General features: G+C 38.0%; 1 long non-coding RNA gene across 1 annotated transcript; it reads left to right on the forward strand.

Annotated features, from left to right (window-relative positions):
• The first annotated feature begins 5,336 nt into the window (after nt 1-5,336).
• Nucleotides 5,337-6,152, forward strand: LOC134224425 (uncharacterized). Its single transcript, XR_009982941.1, has 3 exons — nt 5,337-5,521; nt 5,581-5,723; nt 5,780-6,152. It is a non-coding gene; the product is annotated as an uncharacterized LOC134224425 (long non-coding RNA).
• Nucleotides 6,153-6,394: the final 242 nt, after the last annotated feature.

Here is a 6,394-nt window from a genome sequence, read left to right on the forward strand (position 1 = left end):
GAAAACCGTCACTAATTTTTTAGGAAAATCATGAGAAAATTTCTTGAAGATTTCTTTTCTACTCTCCAAGTTTTACTTCTAGACATTTCTTCGGCTATTTTTCCAAAAAAAATCTCCGGAATTTCCTCCCAAAATACCACCAGAAGTTTCTTCAGAAATTTATGACGGAAATCCTCCGAATTCGCTCCATAATTTCACTTGTAAATCTATCAGAAATTCCTTCGGAAATTCTTCTAGGAATTTTCCGGGCATTCCTCCAGGAACTTTTCCTTTAATTCCTCCAGGATATCATCCAGGAATGTTTCCGGGAATACCTCCATAAATTCAATAGCGAAATCCTCTAGGATTTAATTTTGGAATTCTTTTCGCAATTACTTCAGAATCCTTTAAGAATTTCTCTAGAAATTTCTTTAGGAATTTATCCAGGAATTCGTCCAAGCATTTACCCGCAAAATCTTCCAGATATTTTTCCGGGAATTTCTTCAGGTACGTCTCCAGGAATTCCTTCAGGAATTTCTCCGGGAATTTTTCCGCGGAATTGTCCTAGAATTCTTTCCGGACTTCACTCGGAATTAACTTATTAGTTCGGAATTCAAAATTAGTTTGAGAGTTCCTCCAAGATATCTTCCAAGAGTTCTTCCAGGAATTTCTTCAGAACAAACCTCTGGGAATTTATCCGGTAATTTCTCCAGCAATTCATCTGCGAATACTTGCAGGATTTCATATGGGAATTTCCTTGCGGGAATTCCTCCGGGAGCTCTTCAAGGAGTTTTTCCAAGAGTTCCGCTGAGAATTCCTCCAGGAACTTCACAGGGAATTTCTGAAGGATGTTTGGCAGGAATTTCACGGGAAATAAGATTTCGGAAATTCCTCTAGAAATTCAACTCCGGGTATTCCACCGGCTGTTCCTCTGAAAATTCCTCCGGAAGCTCCACCAGTAGTTCTTCCGGGAATTAATTCAGGCTTTCTTTCAGCAATTCATTTAGGTTTTCTTTAGCAATTTATCTACAAACTCCTCCAGAAGTTCCTCGGAGAATTTCTCTGGGAGTTCCTCCGGAAATTCTTCCGGGGGTCCTTTAAGAATTCTTCCAGGAGTTCCTCCTGGAATTCTTACGGAACTTCATTTGGGATTTCATCCAGGAGTCCTTACGAGAGTTCCTCCAGAAATTCCTCCAGTACTTCCTCCGGAAATTCTTCCTGTAGTTCGTCAAGAAATTTCTCCAGAAGTTTCACCGGCAGTTCCTCCAAGAATTCCTCTGATAATTTCTCCGGGAATTCCTCCACAAATTCCTCCGGGAGTTTCCGGAGGAATTCTCGTAGAGACTACCGGAGGAATTCACCAAGGAATTGCTCCCGTAGGAACTCCTGGAGGTATTTGAGGAGGAAGTCCTAGAAGAACTCCAAGACGACCTCCCGGAGAAACTCCCAGAGAAACTATCGGAAGAACTCCGGAAGGAATTTCTAGCTAAATTTCTGAAAAAAGCCTAAATCATTTCTTTAAAAAAACCTAAATGATTTCCTGGAAGAGCTACTGTTGTAACTCCCGGAGGAATTCCCGGAGAAACTCCCGGATGAATTGCCGGTGGAATTACCGGAGGAACTCTCGGATGAATTTTCGAAGGAACTCCCGGAGAAATTTCTGAAGAAACTCCCGGGAGTATTGTCAAAGGAACCCCGGAGGAACTGCCATCGAAACTACCAGAAGAATTCTCGGAAAAAATATTGGATAATTCATTTTCTAGCCAAATTTCGTCTAGCTGAAACCTTAGTAGGGTTATGTAGCTGGACCACCATCATCATCAGAGGACCTCCCGAAGAATTCCCTGGGAAGCTCTCATAGAAACTCTCAGAGGAGCTTCTGGAAGAATTTCTATATAAATTCCGGAAGAAGCCAAATGAATTCCAGAAAGAAAGCCTGAATGAATTCCCGGAAGAATTTTCAAATGAACCCCCGTAGGAACTGCCGTTCTATCTATAGAATAATTATTGGAGGAAATCCTGGAGGAACTGCCGGTAGAACTCCTGGAAGAATTCCCGGAGAAATTTTCGGATAAACTCCTGGAGGATCTCCCAGTGGAAACCTTGAAGGAATGCCTTCAGGATTTCTTTGGGAATTTATTTAGGAATTCTTCCTTAAATTCCATTGCTGATTTCATTTTCAGTATAATTTCTGTATAAGTTTTCGATGGAATTACTGGAGAAATTCTTTGAAATTTTCACAAGAAACTATTCGAAACTTTCGGAAACGGAAAATTTAATGGAATCTACACAAGAAACTCGAAAAATTTTCGCGAAATTCTCAGGAATGTGTACTAGGGCTTCCATTCCCGGAAACGATTTCCCGGGAAATCATATTTCCCGGGATTCCCGATTCCCGGGATATATGTTTCAGTTTCCCGAATTTCCCGGGAAATGAACATACTAAAATATTTTGTAATAATTGTCTCATATTTTTTAAATTGATATGATATGATATGATGATAACGGATTTTGGGATATCAATTACATTTTTTTACTAGCATCATCTCACTATTTGTTTTCCTTTTGAAGTTTAAGAATTTAAGTTATATCTGAAAATGCTACAGAATCATACGGTGCATTCCAACATGTGTTGAAGAGAGGTGAGACAAAGAACCAGTTTGTATCTATCGTTCGTTTATTCAATAGGTACAAACGTCGGTAAGCGTTGGGTAGTCGAATTAAAAATTTAGTGTCTTGATGGAAAAACAGATTTTAGGTCTTGAGAATGCGATCTGCAACTGGCTTACAACAAATACTCGCAAAACTTTTGCAATTTGATGCGTTTTAGGTGCTTTTCGGCATTTGAAGCAAAGTTTTACTACAAGAATGTTATAGTCAGGATCATTAAAGTACTACAATCAGGCACTCGCCTGAAAGCTCTTTTTTATTTCGAGTGGAAGAATTCTCATTTCAAATATTTCATTCATCTGCTTTAAATACATTCAATGTCGAAAATGTGTTCAAGTGGACGACATGAATAAAAATGGATTATCCTTTAAAGTGAGAAGAAGATTCCAGAAGAATTCCAGAAGATTCTATGCACTAAAAATCGTCGTCGAGTATAAGAATAGTCCATGTTAGGAATATTTTGGCGATAATAGAAGAGAACCTCTCGAAGCCGTCGTTGTCCAAAAACTGGAATAAACAATTCGGATTCAATCTGAAAAACTTTAAAAAAATATGGAAAAGTAGCACATAGCGGAGCTCATCAGCTACACTGTAGATCTTACTTTTGAGCCAGAGCAGATGCTGATAATTGTGACATGTCGAACGTTTTGTAGAAGGAGTTAACGCTTTTCGAACTGAACAAAAACTTTCTCAGGCTTTCAACAAGTCTTTCATCATTTGAGGACAAAATAGCAAGAATCCCTGATGTAGAATGTATATTTTCAAAATCATATTTTTCAACAAAATTTAAACTACGATTTTTAATTTAGTTTCAAGACTTTTTTTTATTTCCCGGGATCCCGGGAAATACTGGGTAATTATTATCTCATTTCCCGTTTCCCGGGAAGTTGATTCCTGGGAAAAATGGAAGACTTAATGTGTACTGGCATTTATGCGGAATTTCCACGAAATATTCTTGGGAATTCCACGGATCAATTTTTCAGACTTTTTTTATGATTAACAGCACGAGTGAATAATCTGAAAAATTCCCTGCAGAACTTATGAAGGAGTTCGTGGAGATTTTCTTGGGGTAAATAATGATGGAACTTTCGGATCAATTCCCGGCGAAATTTATGGTGGAATTCCTGAAGACATTGCCGAAGAAGTTACTGGAGGCATTTCTAAAGAATCCCTGATAGAATTCCGGTTAGAATGCCTGACGCAATTGTCGAAGGAATTCCTGGGGAAAGCTTGCATATTGTTTTTTCTGCCTATTTTATAATAAATATTATTTCAGAGAAGATTTTTTTTAGAAATTCAGATGTATGGTTCTAGTTTTCTAAAGTTTATGAAAGACTGCAGGATTTTTTTATAATAATTCTTATAGCCGATTTTATATTCTTTCTGAATATTAAGTTCGTTAATAATTTTCTCACTTGGTTTAAAAATATCTGATGAGCAATATATCAGGCATTTTTAAATCCATTATTTTTGTTAAATAAACGCACAACGCGAACGATGCATTGTGAGCGTGAATGTGTCATGTTTATTGGCGTTGCGTTTTAGTACAAAACGCTGACTTCAACGCCCAGCGCGACGTCAACGCATTATTGTGATCCAGCCTTTACTGTTGGTTGTGGATTTGGTTTCAAAGTTTTTGGAACTTTGAAGGAAATAGTGCCTAGCACTAATATTCATGTGTTTTTATAAAACTACTGTAAAACTACGATTCAGAAGACCTAAAAAAGAGCCCCCCCCCTACTCGAAATTCTGGCTACGCCCATGTTTTAGCATAATGTGATTTTTGATACTTTTTGAAAACATGAAGAGGTCTAATGTTCATCATAGAATTAGAGGCGAAAGTATAGATTTGATAGTTCCGTTGGGATACGACAAGCAAGAAGAATGTTTTATAGAAGTGGATTGCTATGATCTGCTATGTTGAAACAACCTGGGATGGAGAAATAGATTAAACAAATGTGTATGTCAAGCCGAGCCGAAATCCAGCTATCAGAGCGAGCCGAAAAGTAAACTCTCTGAAAGCCAATTTTCTAAGGCTATATAACAATCAAATTTGGTCATCCAGGTCAACCAGGTCATCAATTTCCCCACTCTAAATCCCCTAAGCATGTTCCGTTTGGGGACTTTAAAATAATCCTCAATGGCACTTTTGTGGCATGTAACTTTTTGTTGAAATTACTGTACCCTACCCTACCTACCGTCGGTCATCATTGTCCTTGAAAACTAGGCTTGCTGTCTACAAGCAAATCTCGGGTACTTTTTCAAATCGGCGTATGTAACATTTTGATCAAGCTGAGAAAATGGGCTTGGAAGTTTTCAGATTTTATTTTTATTCCTATTTAGAGACTAAACATTTTAATTGCAATTGAATTCACCTCAACGATACATTATGGAAAGGTTCATCGTCACTGACTCTGACATCTGCACTGCGTGTGAACATTTCAGTTATTTTGATAAAAATTTATGTTACAACGTTCTGCAACAGATAAATCACATACACTGTAAACCCGACAATACTCTTTAAAGAGTAAAAATCACCCCTTTTCTGGTGATATATGAAACTGTCAAAAAAAATGGGTGATTATTTTTTTGGCATAATGAGTATTTTATGCCCATTTACAAGTTCCTTGTTTATACCCTTTAATGAGTGAAAAACAAAATATACTTTCAAACAAACGATTTGTCGATTGCAGCATATTCGCTAGTTTGTTAAAATATTTTAAAATATTACGAAATATACTATTACGCGCGGTACCCTGTCATAAATGGCCAAGGCTTACACAAAAGCCAACAGGTTTTAGGAGCTGTTCCATCATGTGGTGATCCCCAAGACAAGGATTGCCAAAATCGCAGAAGAACCTTCATGAGGATTGTAAGTTGCTTTGCTGGATACGCCGAACCTTTCCATTTTAATCTTACTTTTCTTTCCAGAATAGTATCATCGGACTGCGGTAAACATTTGATGCTGCTCATGATGAAGGGGAACAACGATATGCTGCTGTATTCAGCGAGGTATTCAGCCAGACTGATCCGACAATGTTACAGGAAAATCGGACTTTGGAAGTGATTACAATGTAAGTTCCTCATAACCCGGCCCCCTTCACAAAATAATTATTTTTTTCACCCGCAGGCCGCAGTACGAGGATAGTGATGGATTGGTCCGCGTTAATATATGGATTGTGTCGTGCTTGGGTACATCGAGGATGTAAAATTGGTACTGCCAGGATGCCAGCTTCAAATACACACTCCCCTGGCGATTCCGTAGTTGCGACGATCGGAAATACATAGCTAGAGATGGTTGGCACAAAGCCATCGATTTGGTTGACTGGTTCCAGAGGCGGCCTCCGTGGGAAAACCCACGAATAAAACGCGTTCTTCCTTTTATTGCGGAATCTTTTCGTCCAATTGGTTCCTCGGTGCGACCCAAAGATTTGCGAGCAAAACAAAGCAAAGTTGCTGTTCTAAATATGTCTTGTTATGTATATGATATATCTTCATCAGGAAATAATAAATGAAATAAAGAGTTATTTTACATATACCTTGTAATTGCGTCACTTTTTCGATGAAAACCATTACATTAAGGCCATTTTTTTAAATAATCAAGGGTGAAAAATACCCATTTCCTCAAAAATTTGTTTTTCTATAATGGGTAAAAAGTACGCCCGAATATGACGTACATGCCTTTTACTCATTAATGAGTAAACGCTGTTTACTCTTTTAATGAGTTGAACTATTTAACTTCAAA

This window comes from Armigeres subalbatus, chromosome 3 (genome assembly GCF_024139115.2).
Source record: "Armigeres subalbatus isolate Guangzhou_Male chromosome 3, GZ_Asu_2, whole genome shotgun sequence".
NCBI classification, from domain to species: Eukaryota; Metazoa; Arthropoda; class Insecta; order Diptera; family Culicidae; genus Armigeres; species Armigeres subalbatus.